Consider the following 20,160-nt stretch of genomic DNA (forward strand, 5'->3'; position numbering starts at 1 on the left):
ACCAAATGTAGTACGAAATGCGGTCTTTACAATGTCTTGATCAACTATCCTTATTTGATGATAGCCACTTTTTAGGTCAACCCTACTGAAGTAGGTCGATCCTTGTAGCTTATCAAATAGGTCTTCTACCCGTGGAACGGGAAACCTATTCTTGATAGTTATCCTATTTAGTGCTCTATAGTCGACACACATACGATATGTGCCGTCTTTCTTTTGCACTAATAGCACAGGTGAGCAAAATGGAGATGAGCTTGGCCTAACCATACCCTTCTCAACTAACTCATGCACTTGTCGCATAATCTCCTCTTGTTGAGCTTGAGAAACTCTATAAGGAGGTTTATTAGGCGGTGAACTTCCTGGAAGAAGTTCAATTGCATGGTCATCATTACCTTGTTTAGGAGGTATCTCACAAGGGATGTTGTCAATAAAAACATCTTGAAACCCCTTGAGAAAATTGGATAACTCTAATTCCTTTTGGTTGCTTTTATTTTCTTTTGCTAAAGCATTAGGTTCATTTTGAGAGTCTTTAACAAAAATCATGTACACGGAAATAGAGCTCTTTATTGACTTGTTGAAAGCTGGTGTATGTACAATGAGGATGGTGTTACCCATTTCCTTAGCATCTATATACATGTCTTTTTCCCTGAACTTAATGGAGATTCTCCTTTCAGGAAATTTAACATCGGCAGCCAGGCGGTCAAACCATGGTGCCCCTAGGATTACATCCTCATGCTTAAGAGGAGAGATAAAGAAGTCCTCTTTGTCCACATAGCCTTGGACATGAAGCCTCAATTTCCCAATTAAGGGAGTGACTGAAGCTTCTTGCCCCTTGAAGGCACTGTCTGCGGGTAGGACATCTCCCATCTCGTTGGATTGTATTCCTAGCTTGGTGGCCAACTCTATAGATATAAAATTGTGAGTAGAACCAGGGTCAAAGAGAATAAAAGCATCATGTTCTCTTACCTTTCCCCAAGCATGGCATAGAGGAGATCCTTTGTGGTGAGTTTGGTGAGTCTCCTCCTCTTGGATTTCAACCAAAGAAGCTCTAGGAGGATCTTGGCGGTTGTTCTTTTGGGGACAAGCGCGGTACGCATGCCCTTGTTCGCCGCACTTGAAACACCGGTTATCCTTACGATAACGCTCAAGCTCTTCAGGAGAGAGTTTATTCTTTCCTTTGTAAACTCCCTTCTCTTTAGCTTTGTTGGAGTTGCCCTTAGGAGACTTTTGGACATTCTCCTTCCCCTTAGGCTCATTGGAACCCTTATTTTCTGGGGGCTTATTATTTCTTTTTGCCCCCGTTTGGAAATTGATTCGAGAGGCGACCATAGTGTGGTGTATTACCGCCGATATGGTACGTGGTCTTTGGGAGTTGACATATTCCACCATTTCTTCGGTTAAGCCCGCACAAAATTGTTGCTTTTGCTCTCCAAAATCCAACTTTTTGAAGACAGTGGCTTTGAGTTGTAGGTCCCAAAACTTGTCTACATATTTGTGGATAGATTCATTGGGAGAGAGCTTTAAGCTTCGCCATTCGGTGAGTACTTTGTCTTTGGCATCGGTGGCCAAAAACTGCTTCATAATGGAAGCTCTTAAAGCTTTCCATGTTCGTGGAGCTTCACCGTTGGATCGTAGGCTAGACCACCATTGTCTTGTGGACTTTTGAAAGTGCATAGCTACATGGCGTAGCTTAGAGGACTCCGTGAAGCCCTCATCTCCAAACGCCGCATCGAATTGTTGGATAAAGGCCAAGACTTTGTCCGTAGCACCAAAGGTACCATCATAGGTAAGGAAAGAGATGCTCTTCCCTCCCTCTTTGAATTTCTTCAACTTGGACGACCTCTTCCATGCGGCATAGGATTTCCTATGACCTCTTCTTTTTGATGGTTCAAAGATTGCACCATCACTTTCTTCAGAAGGTGAAAAATTTGAAGAAGGTGGAGAAGAGGGTGACCTCTTTCTCGCCTTTTTCTTGTCTTGATCTTTGTCGTCTTCACCATAGCTTTCATAAGAGGAAGAGGATGAAGAAGATGGAGAAGAGGGTGTCCTCTTTCTCTCCTTTTTCTTCTCTTGCTTTTTATCATCCCTCTTTGAATTATGGCGTGGAGAAGAGTGTGATGGTCTTCTCTGCATTGGTGGTGATGGAGAGCGTTTAGCCCGCCTTCTTCGTGGAGCCATCTCCGCCGAGGTGGCGGGAGACTCGCTTCTTTCTCGTTCCTTCGGTGGAGGCTCTTGAGTTCTCCTTTGGGAAGGAGATGCATCATCAAGAAGTAAATTCTTGAGCCCTTCATATGGATTCTCTTCTTCTTCCCGAATCGGAGAGAGACCTCTTTTGGTAGTCTCACAAGGAGGCTTCCTAGGTGTTCTCTCGTCATGGTGATGAGCTTGGAGAATCCCGTGAGCACGGAGCTGCCGTTGCACTTCACTTTGGAGAGATGGATTGCCCATGGCCTGTTGAAGCCTAGAAACAAGATAGTTAACAAGCATTGAAGCATCATTAGTAGCTTGCTCATGAGCAAAATCAAAGTTATCAACATTAATTTCACTCTCTTTACTATTGTCAGCCATTCTAACAACTTTTAGGTGTAAACTTTTTAGGCGTACTTTGGCACTTCAAGCCCTAGTTGCTACTCCTCTTTACCCCTTTAAAAAAAGCACTCAAGCTACTGTACCCGTGGCTCGAATACCATTAATTGCAAGGAATAGAAGAGAGGGTCTTTCGACACCAAAACAGCACCGGCTCCTGTCAAGCTTCTAATAGCTCAATAGTGGTTAAGAAGTAGGCAAGACCCGTAGGACTCCACTATTAACACCATAGCTCTCGACGGTGATGCCCCGTTAACTGCACGAAGGCAGGCGCACTGCAAGGCTGAAAAATCCCTATTCTACTTACTCACAGGCAATTAATAATACCAACCATTTGTAGCTAGCTTGAGGACCTCCCTTCTTGAGCAAGAAAAGAGAAACCTTGAGCTCTGATACCAATGTAACATTTAATGGCCTAATAACTTATGTGTAGCGGAAATTAGCATGAACATAGTGGGCATTTCATTAGAGTAGATTCCTAATGAGAATTACAAGAGTGCTTAGGTGGAGAGAGCAACAAAAAGCATAACACCTAGTTAGATAGCATCGACAATACTTTCAAAAGAGAGAGCAATTAAGCTATTGACAACAGTTGAGGACCGGATTTTCATGGAGCCGGTCCCCCCTCCAAAAGGCTTTGTATTATGGTTTCTCCCATCAAGAGAGACATTGTACAATACAATTCTTTGTGTTCCTATAAGACTAGCTAGTGCAATAAAGATGGAAACTTCATGCACTAAGCAAAACACTTAATGAACACAACTTGAATTACCCCGTTCTCAGACCCAAGACGTCACACACCTTCGAAGATGGTGAGAGCTAGCAGGGTATGAGAGTAGATTGAGAGGAAGAAGGAGTATCTTACGAGAAATATGTACATCTCCTCACATAATCACTCATATGTAGCATAGCTTATCTTAGTAATTAGCTTGGTAGAGGAGATGAGCATGCATTGAAGCTTGGCTCTTGGTTGGATTTGCATCCACATGCCAAGAGAGTGTTGATGTAGGCTTCTATCTCACAAGCTTGGAGTAGGTGATGAGTTCTCCATTAAAGCTTGGGAAGAGATAGTCTTCTCTTTCTTCACACATGAGCTTGTGTGAGTGTGTGTGTGTGATAATGCCTTGCAAAAATCAGCCCCCTCTCTCTCTTGGGCGAGCCCTCTTGCTAAATGCTCTTCCTGAAGCCTCATTGGCCCTCCCCAAGTCAAGCCAATTACAATTAAGCAGCATAAGTGATAGCCTTCTGACATGTATCCCCCTTTCCCCTTTTGTGAGAGCTTTAGGTAATTAAATAATTGAACTAAACTCTCATTGGACCCCTTTGCCTCCTGGACAATAGGAATCAGGCAAGCCATGGGGCTCCTGAATGCTCATTGGACCCCTTGGGAGACTGCCCAATAGTCTTCTAGGAGACTTAATTCTCATTGGTTTCTTTTATTAAATGTTTTTAAATTAATTAAACTAGATTTACTCTAGCTTAATTTTCATTGGTCCACTTCAAGGGTCATCCAATAGAAATTGGGCACGCCTTGTGGGCATTTGGCCTAGGGAGCTGACATGTGTCCCTCATTCCCTTTGTGTAAAGGGAGCCTGTGTGTGTGTGTGTGGCTTTCTCTCTCATCCCCTACCTTTAGGGCTCGCCCCCTCCCATGTAGGGATGTGCAAATACTTTTAGGGCACACACAAAGAATCCAATTTTCCCTAGGGTTGACCTTTGGACACAACCTTTGAATTTTGGAACCTTAGCATTTTAGAAGTCGTAATGGGCTGAACCTTAGGGTCTTTTTAGCCCATTGTTGCACATGGCTCTTTTGCAGATGACCCCCCCTTTGGATCCCTATTTTCCCTCCTTTGGATCCCTACTGTGGCCGGTCTGCTAGCTTAACCAATATTCTAGCTTTTTCTCCCCTGGCCTTCCCCACATTAAATGATCAGTTTAATATGAGAAAATCATTTAGGAGAATTAGATATTGATTATTATGACAGTGGCAATTGAGCTTAACCAATGTTTTAAACTAGCATGATACGGCTTGGTCAGGAGCCCCTAAAAAGTCTGGTCACTTTGGATGGTAAGACGCACACACGACTCTAGCCACGTCTTGGCCAACATCATTTCTCTAACCAAGTCTTGACAGGTTAGTTGTCAATCTTACTACAAATCCTTTCCTTGTCAATTAGGTGTTTTTGGAACCATTTGGAAATGCTTCACAAAACGACACGACGAAAGTTAATGTAGATATTTTCACAAATTCTTTAGCACAAAAATTTCAAATTGTTTTTCATCGTTTTGAAATAGAATTATGAGAAGGCACAACAATGCCACTCACCCTAAAGTACTTCCAAATGCTTGTTGAAATGTTTTGAGGAAGGTAGATATTATTCAATTTTGCTAAATGAAATATAATTAAAGACCTTTCTCATTGGTACTCTCATAGTTTAATTTAATGTGGAAAGCCAACGTTCTTCTTATTATATTGATCATGATCTTCAAATTCCTTGCTAACTAGCTTTAGCGCTATTTACATCATTGTTCTTTCTAAAAAATTGGACTACTATTAAACTTTTGATTATAGTATATTTTATTCAATCCCCTTTGAGTGGATGTTGCAAACATTTAAAGGCCTGTTGATCAAGGTTGATGTGGTTTGAGGCCCTATTGGCATGGCCTAAGAAAACAACATCTTAGCTTAATCCTCATAAAAACTTCCCATTGTTGAGGATACCAAGAATAAAAGGGTGATAGAGAATTGTATAAAGATCACAAGGGGAAAAAAAATATGTTTATAAAAAAACTAGAGCCATGCTCCCCATTGAACTAATAAATTTTGAGAAAACCCATTATAAATACTAGTGACACTTCACTTTTTTAGAATTTTAGGAACATTGAGTGGACCTGATTAAAATTAGTGGACAAATACAAGTCTTTTGAGACGTTATGAGCCTTGAAATGTGAGTAACCAAGGAGAGCTCTTCCTCTCATTTAGCTTTTTCTACGCATTCAAATTCTTGCATTTTATAGATTCACTTAAAACACCTATCCATGCCATATACTTCAAGAAATCCATCTTGCATCGGTCCCCCTGGCTCTCCGAAGTTGTAGATCCGTCACAAACTCCCTATTGGATTCAGACAACCAGGAAGCTGAATAACAAGGGTCTGAACCGGCTTGAGCACTTCTGGGACAGTGGCAACAAGAGTTGGAAAACCATTGACCTTATGGCTGCCCAGTACCAACTTAATAGCTTGGAGGTCTTGCTTCTCCACAAAGTGATGAAAGAGCTTGACAATCTAGAGATGCCCATCTGTGATTCGGAGTTGGACTGGAATGCATGGAAATGGCCCGGAAGTAGTTTATTGTGGAAACCCCATACTAAAAGCATTTATCAGACAATGATCATGCAAAAGAAGAATTCGTCTAGCCCCCTTAACAAGATATGGAAAAAGCAATGGCCGGAGGAAAGGTGGGAGCATGTAATGGAGAACATTTGGAAGCCAAAGGTTCCACAATACATGAAGGTTTTCGTATGGAAGGTTGTTTGGGGTGCTTTACCGACAGGGGTGAAGATTCAGGAGAGAGGGATTGGGTCAGATCGATACTTGGGGTGCAGGTTAGGTAGTGAAGATCTGGCCCACCTATTCATGGACTGCCTATCTATAAAAGGCCTTGCAGGGAAAGTATGCAAGTGGGTCCAGAGAACATGGAAAATTAGCTTTTTCAAGACTGACCTATGCCTTGGAGGGAAAAATTCAGGTAGTCCTGCACTCCTCGTCAGCACTCGGATCGTCAGATACTTCTTCTTTCATAATGTATGGCAGACAAGGAACCACCGAGTTTTTGAAGGAGGATTTGAGGTGGCAAGCTTCGCAGAAATTATACAAAGAAAGCAAAGTGCTAATATGGGCACTCGGGCGCAAGCAACACTCGGAGGATTGGTCTAGGACTACTTGTGCCTTGTTGTCAGCAAAGGAAATGCCTAGGATGGGGGCAAATCTTGGCCATCGGTAAATACAAGATATCTGAATGAGGCGGGGTGGTAGGGGTGGCTGCCCTCATTGTAATTATCATCCCTGGATGATGTCATGGCTTAACATGAGCATGACAAAATCTTGTAATTTTTTGGGCTGCTCAATATAATCCACTCACATTGTGAGTTTTGCTATTAAAAAAAAAACACCTATCCATGTCTTTATAAAGTTAATGTTAAAGCTCATGGTTGTGCAAAAATGAAAAGGACTCAGCTTTGAAGAATTTGATCTTGATGTGAGTGTCAAGATTGTGGTGTGTTTTAGAGTGAATGTGGAAAGATATTCACAATGAAAATTTTATGAAAAGTGTTCTTTAAATAAATGTATGTGTAGCAATGAGCACTAGCCTGCAGCCCTATAGGTACTAGTTCTCTTCAGACACTTGGTTGGAGACTCCCATTCTAGTATCTTACTAGGATTCATTATGCAACCATAGATTAATGATTGGTTTTGATTTATACTTCACGACATTTAGATATGGCCTAGATCAAGAATCGTCTTACCAACACTAGCAAGAAATGAAGTTAGTCTTTCTTTGAACTAGGTAAACTAACTGATTCACCAATACAACATGATTGAGCCTTACACACTTGTTCATCGCTATTATAGCATCTAACGAGATCCATAATTTTTCACTTGATGAGGATGCTAGTAAATAAAGTTCAATTAATGTCCTTTGGGTAACTCATGTTTTGAAACGTAACACAAATGCGGGTAGACATAGCATTGTTTCCATAGCTTCACTACCAATTCAAGCTCAATCCATTCACACAACAAATGTCGGTCATGCCCTTGGGGACACATTGCCTAATAAAAGGGCAACGTTGCGCTTCATTTTCACTTTTAAGTTTTGAGACATAGCTAATGCCCTAGCTCGATTGCTAGCTCGCTGCCAAAACATGCCTAAGTTTATTGAATGTTGGACACCCAACTTCGGAAGATTTGGTGCCAAAAAGCTTGTAGAATTTTGGACACCAAAGTGCCAAACAATGCCCAATCTTCCACCAATCAAGAAGCGAAATTGAAGAACCAACCCTTCTAATTGTTTTATAATTAGAGCTTTGGCTTTAAATGTGTGCATGAGGTGCACTCATTGGTAGCCCATCTCATTTTGAGTAGCTTTGAGAGTTATTTAAACGGTCTAGAGTCCGTGCAAGTCCATTGAGCTAGTGAAGATGAAGGTTCAAGGGCATGCGTTGGCAATTTTTAATTCTATACCAATAATCTAGAGAAGACAAAGCTTAGCATGGTCCCTCAACTAATTGTGTTTCCAAATACGTAAACCAAACAAGGTTGGTGAAGAGGAAGGTGGAAAACCAAGCTCACGGAGGGTCTCCAACTTGCGTTTCCAAACTCAAAGCAAATAGGGTCCGTGAAGAGAAAGCTCACCAAGGGTTTGCAACTTGCATTTCCAAATGCAACTCGAATACGTCCAGTGAAGACAACAGGTTTCGAATGCCAAGTAGAGTAGTCGCAAAAACTTTGAGAATTACTGACAGCAGAATGCTGTAGCAATCTGTAGGTGCAGCTGGTAACAATGTTGTTCTTGGTTGGAGGCTTTGGCTTCCATGGTCACTTTCGTTTCCTCCATTTTGGCATTTTCAGACAAGCAAAAGTCCTTGCACCCGCTAATCCGATGCCGTTGCTCAGTGATATACATCCCTCAACAACTCCTCATCAACACAGTTGTTGCTTTAACAACCGGCTGCGATGATTTTGCACACATGCGTGATTTGTGTTTGTGTCCTAGCATCCCTTGAAGCAAGAGTTTGTTCATCCATGTTGTATGCGGAGATTACGCAAGCACGTGTGTGTGTGTGTGTGTGTGTGTGTGTGTGTGTGTGAGAGAGAGAGAGAGAGAGAGAGATGCACTACGGACCACAGTGTGACGACAAAGCTCACCAAGGGTTTGCAATTTGCGTTTCCAAACGCAAATCAAATGCGTCCAGTGAAGACAATGGTGCCAACCCACACAGGGTCTCATTAATTTGCAAACCATGCCATGCAAAAGCATTCCGTTGCACTGCAGACTAGCTTTGGTGATGCCAGATCTATACACATATATGCAAGAGCTCCTCCCGTGACATAAGTGTGCTCTTTGCCACCGTATATTCGTGACGAGCCAGGCTCTAGGGGGACGCATGAGAAGTCATTGGTCCAATGATTGAGTTCATGATTAGAGGGGTCTTGTTTGATGTTCAATTCAGACGTCTTCAATCAATGTCTGTCTCAGCGTACAAGTCTTGCAATAACTTGTATCCGCAAATAGAAAGGAGTATAGCGAGAGAAACCAGCGAAGGTGATCTTTTTTCTATCAACCTCGACTTGACTCGACTCGCCAACAAACAAGCGCCCTGTATGTTATTTTTGAGTGAATCATGGCATCTATTATTATATTGCCAAAATGAATTTGCAAATCCCAATGTTGAGGTGAGTTTGCTAGGTGTGAGTGTGTGAGGTCACAGGTGCGTAGGACTCGAGCTCAATGTCCGTCTACATCTTATGTTTGAATCACGATGAAAAACTTTGTATGTAACAATACACCGTGGGAATAACAAGATAACTTGGGACTTGTTATTAGTTTGAGGCCACATGTCATGTTATAGATTATGACACTCCAATTTTGCCTTAAGAGCACTAGTGATCAATACCGGCCCTAATTTGAACTGGGGAGTAATAACGAAAATTGACTTTGCCTTGCCCACGTTATTGCCCATGCAGGCTGGTAGGTTGAGTAATCAACCTGAGTAGGACTCGTTGGCTCGCACAAAGTGCTAGTTAGTGTCGTAGTTGCCTGTTAGTTGCATGTCTACCTGCTCTCTACCACCTTGATATGGTTGCACCTTTCCATCATAGGATTTCTTTAGAAATTGTAAACTTAACTTGCCTCCTAGCTCCACTAAAATAATTCTTAGTTTTGATTCTATGACACATCTCTAGAGCCCAACTCTAAATAATCACGAGCTTTTAGTTGGTGAATGCTCAACTATCTGCAATATAGGAGCCATTTTAGCCATTTTTGATACACAATCCCTTGACAAGTCACGTTGCAATGTTTACCACCTTTTTGTGAAACTCTCACTAGCCTATTCCAAGTAGTGTTTCCAACACTACTTGGAAGGGCGACGTGAAAACCTTTACATGAGGGGAAATTTTTCTCAAGCTCCTTTGTTGCCTCCCTAAATTATACTACTGATTGGCCCGAGATAGCCTTTCTAGTGCTTGTACTACTTGTTGCACTAAAACGCATTTACAAGAACCATTTTATACTTTACCATCTCCTTTCATAGGTCGCCTCTTTCTCAATGAGTAGCTCGCTCTCTCTTTCTCTCTCTCTCTCTCTCTCTCTCTCTCTCTCTCTCTCTCTCTCTCTCATAAGAGGTCTTGAGTTCAACTCTCCTCATCGGATAGATCTTTAAGGTCTCTTGGGATATTTTCCTATGACATTAAAACTCTCTTCTCTTCTTCTCCCTCTCTCTCTCTCTCTCTCTCTCCCCCCCGCCCCCCCCAATGAGGGATTTGAACGTTGGCTCACTCTCCCGTTTCACAAAGATTTTCTAAATGCTTCTCTAGAGACCTTGGTCACCATTACATTCCACATTGCTCTATTCTATGTTAAAGCGCACAATCTTTCACCATGGCCGATTTGTATTGTTTGAAAGGATTGTCTTGAAGATTATATTCAAGAAAAACTTCTTGATGATGCATGCAATCCCAAATTATCAAGCTCGTCAAGTCTGTTACAGAAGCATCTGGAAACACTACTATTAGGACCCTAATGAGGACAAAGAAAAATCCTATCCAAAGTGGATTTCCTTAACCCCTCAGAATATTCTATTCATAGTAAAATGCTACTCTATGATTAAGATCTCATCCTAGTACACTACCTTGGCCTTTTGTGTGTGTGTGTGTGTGTGTGTGTGAGAGAGAGAGAGAGAGAGAGAGAGAGAGACTCATCACATCATGTTTTCTAAATTTTTCTCAAACAATGTAGCTAGAGGGAAAAGGCAAAAGAGTGGGCCAAATTTAATGACTATACCCCACCAATAGGTATATTAGCACCATACGTATTCACAATTCCATATACACAAAGCATACACATATATGCACGTAAATTTGGCCATATAAGCATCACAAAAGAAAGGAGCGTACAAGCATAAGTGAAAATAAGATGGCCATGAAAAATAGCCTTCGTTAAGAAAATTATTATTTTTTTAAGCTACCAACCCTTACATAGGCATGGTCCCTCCCTCTAAGATCTATCCCTCTACGTGGAAGATTGGTTTTTTCAAGAAGGATCTTTCTGTTGGAGGAAAACGCTTTCGGAGTCCTGCTCTTCTTATCTGTACCCAAATTGTTAGATTTTGCTTCTTCTACAATATCTGGAGGTCAAAAACTGTCATGTCTTCAATAATGAAGTTTTTGTGGCCAGTTTCTCAATAATTATTCAAGAAAGCAAAGAATTGATATATACGATAAGTAAAAATCACGACGTGGATGATTGGATTTGAACAGCACAAGCCACTCGATCAAAGCCTTTATGGTTGTAAAGTGTGATGTAATATCCACCTCTCCAAGCTCGGTCTAGGCTTGAGATTGATCTTTAATTTTATGTTCTCTTTCTAATACAATCACTCACAATTGTGAGTTTTGCCAATATATATATATATATATATATATATATATATATATATATATATACCCCCTTTACGTGCTTCTTTGAGTCCTAACAATGCCAATATGCCAATATTTGAGGTGGTATGGGATCCTTACCATCTTGTTTGTAGTGTTTTGTCTTGCCTAATGAGAAGATTCACAAGAATTATTATACTATATATCTCAGTTAGAGAGGATGTAATCTGATGTTGCTTGGACCCACCATGGATCACAACCGGAGTTAAATGGAACCCTCTTGACCAAAATGATTTGTCTTGCTTTGCTCACTCTCTCATTGTATCTACTAATATTTTATCATAAGCATTCAACATTGTGCTCCTAGCCTTCACTTTTACTTACCCTCCACTATTTCTTACCTGCATTTATGTCTTTCTTAAATATAGCCTCTTCTTGAAAAATGTAACAAAGCCCACTATTTTCAAATACTCATTGCCACAATGGTTTTTTACCCTTTACTTCTCTATGGTGGTGAGATATGATGGTCAAAAGACACAAATCATATCAAATGTCTTAAGTCTAACCTTTTTATCAAATATCATCCATGGTATTTATTGAACCATTTTAGGTCCAAAATTTTGCCCCTTTGTATTGGACAAGAAGCTCATGGGGCTACCATGGACTTTGCTAAGGTGTAGAACATCTTTTTCTTACAATCCTTGAAGACTTGCACAGGAATTTATTCCTTTTTCACCTTGATCCCATTTTTAGAACTTTGGACCCATACACCTTTGGCTTTTTACCGCTTCATATTTATCCATGTTTATTTCCAATAGAACCAATACAGAGATTTTCTTTTAGACACAAAAAAAAGGAATTAAACAACCTCTCTCTCTCTCTCTCTCTCTCTCTCTCTCTCTCTCTCGTGTGCATACTCTCTCTCATGTATTGCACACACATGTGACACACACACACACACTCACACACAACTTAATGGTATTCTCTTCTTAAACCTAATCATTGAAAATATGTAAAGTGGAAACAAAACCCTTTTTTAATAAAATATTGGATTTGAAGCTTAGTCCTAAATACTTCTGGAAAAGTCTATAGGTCCATAGGTCAATAGGTCAATAAATTTTCCCTCAACATTTCTTAAACTAAACCATATTCTACCTACTAGGATTGTTTTCAAAAAAAATCTATAAAAAAAACAAGAAGCATGTTCCCTTTGATCTTTGTCATGGATATAAAATGATATGCAATAGAACACGCTATAGCTATATCCTGCTTGTAGGATAAGTCTTCTATCGGAGAGTATTTTTGGATCAATGGCCTCAAAATGTTAGCTTTGCTTAAAACTCTAATTGGAAATATCAATCACAGCATGAATGGATTCATGTATGCCACTTGATGTTCCTTACTTTCATAATATTGTGAATCAACTCTAAAGTAATAGTAGAAAGTGTAGACCACACAAATTATTTATTATACTTCAAGTTTTTCCCTTGCTCGTCCTTCCCTCATTAAGTACATGCCAAATGTAGTGCCCTTTCTTGAAGCACATTTAATGCAAGATATGCCAAGCATGGTTGTGGCAACAAAGCTCCGGGCTACCTTATCTAGACACAAAGAGAAGGCCTTTGTCCAATTTCATTCACCTACGCTTGCACCATGAACACCTATGTCCTTATGCAAGTCATCTACATGGGTAAGAGAATTCACAATGACATTTCTAGTTAGGGGCTATTGGAGAAACATGTGCTTGGTTAATCTTTGGTTGATATGTGTATCAAATGTAGTGCCCTTACAAAAACATGTAAAGTTCTTGGATGAGCTTTCTGTATAAAATCTCTTCTCTTAGACCATGTTGATGGTAGGATATTCCCTACGTGGCTATGGCAAGGAAGCTCTAGGCTATATAAACCAGATGCAAACAAAGGCCTTTCTCTAGTTGCAATCACCAATGCTAACAGTTGTTGGAGAAACACATTGAGCTTGGCAATGCTTATGTGGATATGCATGCAAAGAGAAGTTCTTCTAAAAGATGCAATCATGTATGCATATACCATGGAGACCTATGACCTTACACACCTTTACATGGGTGAGAGAATTCACAATGAGATTGCTAGTTAGTGGCGATTGAAGAAATATGTTGTGCTTGGCAGTGATTTGGCTTATGAAAGCAAAAAAAAAGTTCTTAATGAGCTTTTTATCTGAAATGATGTCTCTTGGAACATGTTGATTGCAAGATATGTCAAACATGGCTACACCATGCTTAGTTTCATTGTTCATTGGATGCAAAGGGAAGTATACAATCACATACGCTTGCTTCTTAAAGGCACGTGTGGTCTTACACAAGAAGTTGACATTGATAAGAGAATTCATGATGAGATTGCTTTAGGGGTTATTAGAGAAAGATTTCACTCTTGGCAAGGCTTTGTTTTGTATGTATGCCCAAGTGTGGTTGGTGTTGTCTCTTGCAACCAGTACATTGGTTGCAAGAGACGACATACCAAAGAGTTGTAGGATATGATCAACATGGTTGAGGCAAGGAAGCTATTTTAACAAAATGTCATGGGTGAAGAATTCACGGTGAGATTGCCAGGCAAAGGCTATTCATGAAACATGTTGTGCTTGCTAATGTTTTGGTCGATATGTACGTCAAATGTGGTGCCCTCATGAAAGCAGAAAACATCCTTGATGAAATTTCTATGGGAAATGTTGCCTCTTGGAATGCATTGAGTGCAAGATACACCTAACATAGCTATGGCAAGGAAGCGGTGGGTCACTTTTACTAGATACAAAGTGAGGGTTTCTCAATAGGCAAAGTCTCTAGGAGTCCTCTTATAGGAGGATATGACCAGTGAGGGATTGTTGAGGAAGCCTTGAATTGTTTTTGTTGGATGCAAAAATAGGGAACCTCCCCAACTGCGATCATGCTAAGGGAGTAGGACACCTCTCCAATTGCAAACAGTCACTTTCCTTAGCGTGCTCAATGCATGTAGTTACTAAGATCTATTGCATGAGAGCCATATGATTTTTAATAGCATGAGGGAGAAATTTGGCATTATATTAGACAAAAAGCTACACTTGCATGGTTGACCTTTTCACGTGGGCCAGGAATTTTGGCAAAGTTATGAGAGTATCAAGATGATGACATCATTTGAATATCCTTCAATTTGGTTGGCTCTTCTAGAGGCTTGTCGGAAATGGAGAAATGTTGAGCTTGGATAATTGGCCTTTGAGCTTGCAATAGAGCTAGAGAAATGTAACATCGCAACATGTGTGTAACATTCTCTGAATTTTTCTTTAGCCTTGTGTGAAGTTAGAATTTTATTTTGAACTTATTTTTAATAAAGGGAAAATGGTAACGTGAGAAAAACTTTAACAATGCCTTGAAAAGTTGTAAAATTGAATGCTCCATGTTTTTTAGTAGAAGATTCTACAAGGACAAGATAGTTGCACATTGGTTGTGGCTCATGTTGTTGCATGCAAAGAGCCAATATAAAGAAACCATATTTGCTACCTAATCATTGGTCTATTGCAAAGGGGATAAATTTCATAGAAGAGGATCTGGCTAGTCTTTGTAATTTAAAAAAAAAACAATTGACCATGCTCTCTTCGTACCAAGGACACTTTTATCAGATAAGAAAAATGGCCACCCTTATGCAAGCTTCCACAATGAATTTATGGAATTTGAAACATTTGGTTGACACTTCACATTATCCACTAATCATAAGCAAACATTTCATAGAACCATTCGATACAGTACCCTTTGTATGAGGGACTCATTTCCAAAAATAGTTTGGTTGCGGTTTCTTGAGTTGATTTGCTAGGTTACTTTAAGACTATGGCAAGCATGTTGTTTGGTATTCCTCACAATATGATGCTCAAACAAAACTAATGAGAAAAGGTGCCTTTTTTAAAATTACATTTCAAGATAATAAGAGGTATGTATGAGCATCCATTCCTACAAATAAAGACACGCATGCATGTTACATTTAATTGTTTGGTGATTGAAGGATTGCATAATCTAATGTAGATTTTTCTCATGCCGTACTAATATTTGAAGATATCGTTAGTGTAATATGAGCGTTAAAAAGCTTAAAAATAATGTTTCAATTCCAAAATCTTGCAAATATAAAATCCCCTACAATAATTGGCTGCTCCATGCTAGGTATTCAACACAAATTGAATATCTTTGTTGGCATCCCATAACTTTGCTATAATGGGGTTGAATTTATTCATGCATGCACCTTTTGGATGTTGTTTGACCACAACCGTGGGGACAAAAATTATTCGTTATAATGGGGTTGAATTTGTTCATGCATGTGTATTTTGGATGTCGTTTGATCACAACCGTGGAGACATAAATTGTTGCTTTGGTTGGTTCAATGTAATGCTAGAATGTTATTGCCAAAGAGTGTAGCCATTCCTCGAATGACAATGCAGGTGCTTGGGGTGCATTGTGAAGGATTTGCTTAATTTGTTTTATTGTCTTTTTACAATTTTTAATGTTTTTCTTCTTTGATACCTTCGGGTAAATGATGAGCATGTAGGGCATTGGGTAGCATGGGAAGTCAAATCGACATTGTTGGCCTTTTTTGTAGCATATCTTCGAAGGTGAAGTGTTTGTGTATCTCTTAGATGTGTTGGGAGTAGTATTTTGTCTCTATTACTCTATTCATCTAAACTAAATATCTTTCAGATGTCCATAAAAGCATTTCATTCCCCATCTGAGTACATAATACAATAGTCAATATATCCAACCAGATGATTGTGCAAAAAATCTCATAATTAACAATTAGCTTAGATTCTATTGCAGACAGATCAAGAGCATTAATCAAAATGTATTTCAAAGAAAATTGCAAGCATTCACACTCTCCAATTTTCTTGAGTAGGTGCAAATGCACCGTGTTTGATTCATGTCCCAAAAGAGAACTTAGAGGCGCTTCAATGATAGTTTAAATGGTTGGAACAACAAATTGAGCATTGAGGAAACATCAACAAGAATGCTAGTTTGTCATAAAATATAATATCTAACTTTATCGAGTGATTTTTTCATATTTAAACTGATCAATCAATATGGGAAGATAAAAGGGGAACAAGAGTTAGGATATATATATGTTCTTCTAGATCTATCTCAACAGGGGGACCAAAAGGATAAATGGTTGCATCTCAATAGGGGTCCAGAAGGAGACGGTCTACCAAAGAGCTATGTGCAATAACGGCTTCTAGATTTACCTCAACAAGGGACCAAGAGGAGAGATGGTTACATCTCAATAGGGGTCCAAAAGGAGGTAGTCTATCAAAGAGCAACGTGCATCTAATGGAGCTTAAAAGACCTTAGGGTTAGCTTCATTAAAGACCTCCAAAAGTTAGTGTTAAAAAGTCCTCTGACCTTAGGCAAGCTATGGCTAACCTTGAGGTGGGAATCCTACTCAAGCATGAGATGCTAAGATTCTTGAAGTGGTTGTGGGAACCTTGCCCAAAGCTTGAGGTGATTTTTATGCTTAAATGACTAAGGTTTTTGAAATGTTAAATTAAGAGATAAATTCTCAAGAGGAATGAACATCTCCATGCTTGATTCACTAAGAATTCTGAGTATTCAATTCAAAGCAAATGACTTAAGAAGCATAAAAGACAGATGCTTGATTGGCTAAGTGCTTAAAGTATTCAAATTAAGCCAAATGATTAAAGAAGCATAAAAAACATATGTTCAAAAAATTCTCCACATATGGCCCTCATGATGTGCTTGAATCCTATTGGATAGGCTTTAAAGGGGTCCAATGACAATTTAGATGCAATAATTAAGTTCTTTTTCTTAAAGAGGAAAAAGAGGACACATGTCCCAAATAATATAATTAAATATTACTAGAGAGAGAGAGAGAGAGAGAGAGAGAGATGTATACCAAGCATGAGAGGGGGATATACTCTCCCACACACACACACACATACATTCTCTCATTGTGTGGAGTGCAAAGTGCAAGAGCTCCATCTTCTTCTCCAAGCTTGTTGAGAAGTGGAGAGTCTACACCAACACTCTTGGTTATGGAATGAAAATCCAACCAAGAGCTATGCTTCAATGCTTAAGTTTGCCATCTTCTTCATCTTCATTACTATGCTATCATGCTATGCTAAGCAAGAAGAGTGATGCTAAGTGAGGAGCTATTTCTTTCTCCTATGAATGATTCTTCTTCCTCTTCCCTACCCTCATTCCCCGCTAGCTCTCTCCACCTTCGAAGGTGTTTGAGGCCTTGGGACTGAGGCTTGGGATAGTTAATGCTTTTTGCAAAGTTTATGTTACGCTCGTGATGCATGAATCTTTCCATCTTCATAGAATCACCAAGGTCACAAGGAACACAAATACTGTATTGTACCAAGTCTCTCTTGATGGGAGAATCTATAGCACAAACATCTTTTGGAGGGGGGACAAGCTCCAAGTAAATCCGGTCCTCAACTATTGTCATGTTCTCTAATACTCTCTCTCTTGCAAAAGTATTGTTCATGCCAAGTTAATTAAGTACTATGTTCATGTTGCTACCATCAATTAAGTTCACCCTCTATGTTCTCAAAGTGATCTCACATAATGCTCACTCTAATTCTCTTAATTCCGCTATTCTCAAAGTTCATGGGCCATTTCCATTACATTGGTATCATAGCATTTGGTTTCTTTTTTCTTGCTTAATAAGAGAGGTCCTTAAGTAGACTATTAATGGTTGATTTTTTTAATTATATTAGGGTAAGTGGGATTGGGATCTATTATTGGTTTTGTTGAGTCCACTATGTGGGATATGGTGCACACCTTGGGAGCTTTGGTTTTAATAATGGGGTCTTTTTAGACTTGCCTACTGTTTTACCATTATTGAACCATAAGAAGTCCAAAAGAAGCTATCCCTTGGAAATTTTGCTATGTTAGACCCACCCCACTACTCTCTATAATTAACCAATTTGAGTCGTGGGTGTAGATACTTAAGTGCTTATTTTCAAAGGCTAACAGGAGTAGCAACTAAGGTTTTGAATTGCCAAAGAATACACTAAGTAAATACATAAGTATAATTAGCATGGCTGACAATAACCAAGAGAGTAGAATGAACATTGATAACTTTGATTTTGCACGTGAAGGTGCTAATGATGATGCCCCAATGTTTATCGATTATATTGTTACTAGGTTGCATCAAGCTATGGGAAACCCTACTTTGCAAGCCGAGGTTAATGAAAAACTTCGTGCTTATGGGATTTCCCTTCCTCCCCAAGAGGAGAGAGAGTTTAGGAGGCCTCTTGATGAGACTCCCAAAAGAAGACGCTCTCCCATAAGAGAGGAGGAATCCAAAAAACAAGATCCCTAAGTTCCTCTAAAGATGTGGCTCCATGAAGAGAGTGGTTTAGACTATCACCAACTCCTCCCAAGAGGAAACGATCAATCCATAGTGCTTCTGCTCATCATTCCAAAAGGGAAGAGAGGAACAAAGGAAGAAAGAGGTCACCCTGTTCTCCTTCTTTTTCACCTTCCTTCTCTTCCGACAAAAGCAATAGTTATTCTCCTAGAGAATATAAGAGGAGAGGACATCGCAAAACTTACACAGCATGATGAAGGTCCCAAAAGCTCAAGAAATTCAAAGAGAGAGGAAAGAGTATCTCTTTTATTACCTATGATGGCACCTTTGGTACCACCAACAAAGTATTTGCCTTCATCCAACAATTTGATGCGTCCTTTGGAGATGAGGGCTTAATGGACTCCTCCAAGATACACCATGTAGCTATGCACTTCCAAAAATATACTCGTCAATGGTGGGCTAGCCTTTGTGGCAATGATGAGACCCCAAAGACATGGAAAACTGTACGAGTTTCCATCATGAAGCAATTCCTTGCAAGCGATGCAAAGGACAAAGTGCTCACCAAATGGCAAAGTTTGAAACTTCTCTCACATGAGTCTATTCACAAATATGCAGACAAGTTTTGGGACTTACATCCAAGGCTACTGTCTTTCAAAAGAAAGACTTTGCCGAGCAAAAGTAACAATTTTTTTTCAGAATTACCTAAAGAAATGGCCGAGTATGTCAGCTCCCCATGGCTTGGTTCTATCACCGAAGTAATCCACCATACCATGGTTGCTTCCAGCATCAATTTTCAACAAGGGGCTAGATGGAATGTCAAACCCATGGAAAACAAAGACAAAAATGATGCAAAAGGGAAAACCAATGCCCAAAATTCTTCCCAAGGCACTTCCTACAACAACAACTACAACAGCAATAGGTCCAAGGAGAAGGGAGTTTACAAAGGTTAAAAAAAAAACTCTCTCATGAAGAGCTTGAAGCTTTTTGCAAGGACCATAAGTGTTTTAAGTGTGGGGAGCAAGGACATGGCTATCGTTCTTGCCCCAAGAAAAATTCTCGCAATGAGACTCCTAGGGCTTTCACCATCGAAGCTCAAAAAGAGGATGCTCATTGCAAAGGATCATCTCTTTGCTATGCTTGGGGAAAAGTAAGGGAGCATGATGCCTTCATCTTGTTTGACCCTAGCTCTACTCACAACTTCATATCAATGGAGTTGGCCACTAAGTTGGGCATTCAAAATTTTGAGATGGGAGATACTGTAACTACTCATACAACTTTCAAAGGACAGCAAACCTCCGTTACTCCCTTCATTGGGAAGTTGAGGCTTCATGTCCAAAGCTACATTGACAAAGAAGACTTGTTTTATCTCTCCTCTCCAACATGAGAATGTTATCCTAGGGGCACCATGGTTAAATCGCATGGCTGCCAACATGAAGTTCCCTGAAAGGAGAATATATTTCACCTACAAGGAAAAGAGCATGTACATAGATGCTAATGATTCGGGGAACACCATATCCCTGATAAATACGCATTATTTTGATAAGTCAATGAAAAGCTTTATTTTTTGCGTAGATGATTTTTGTTAGAGAATCTGTAAA

This window comes from Adiantum capillus-veneris, chromosome 25, assembly GCF_014529385.1.
Source record: "Adiantum capillus-veneris isolate H3 chromosome 25, ASM1452938v2, whole genome shotgun sequence".
In the NCBI taxonomy this organism is placed as follows: Eukaryota; Viridiplantae; Streptophyta; class Polypodiopsida; order Polypodiales; family Pteridaceae; genus Adiantum; species Adiantum capillus-veneris.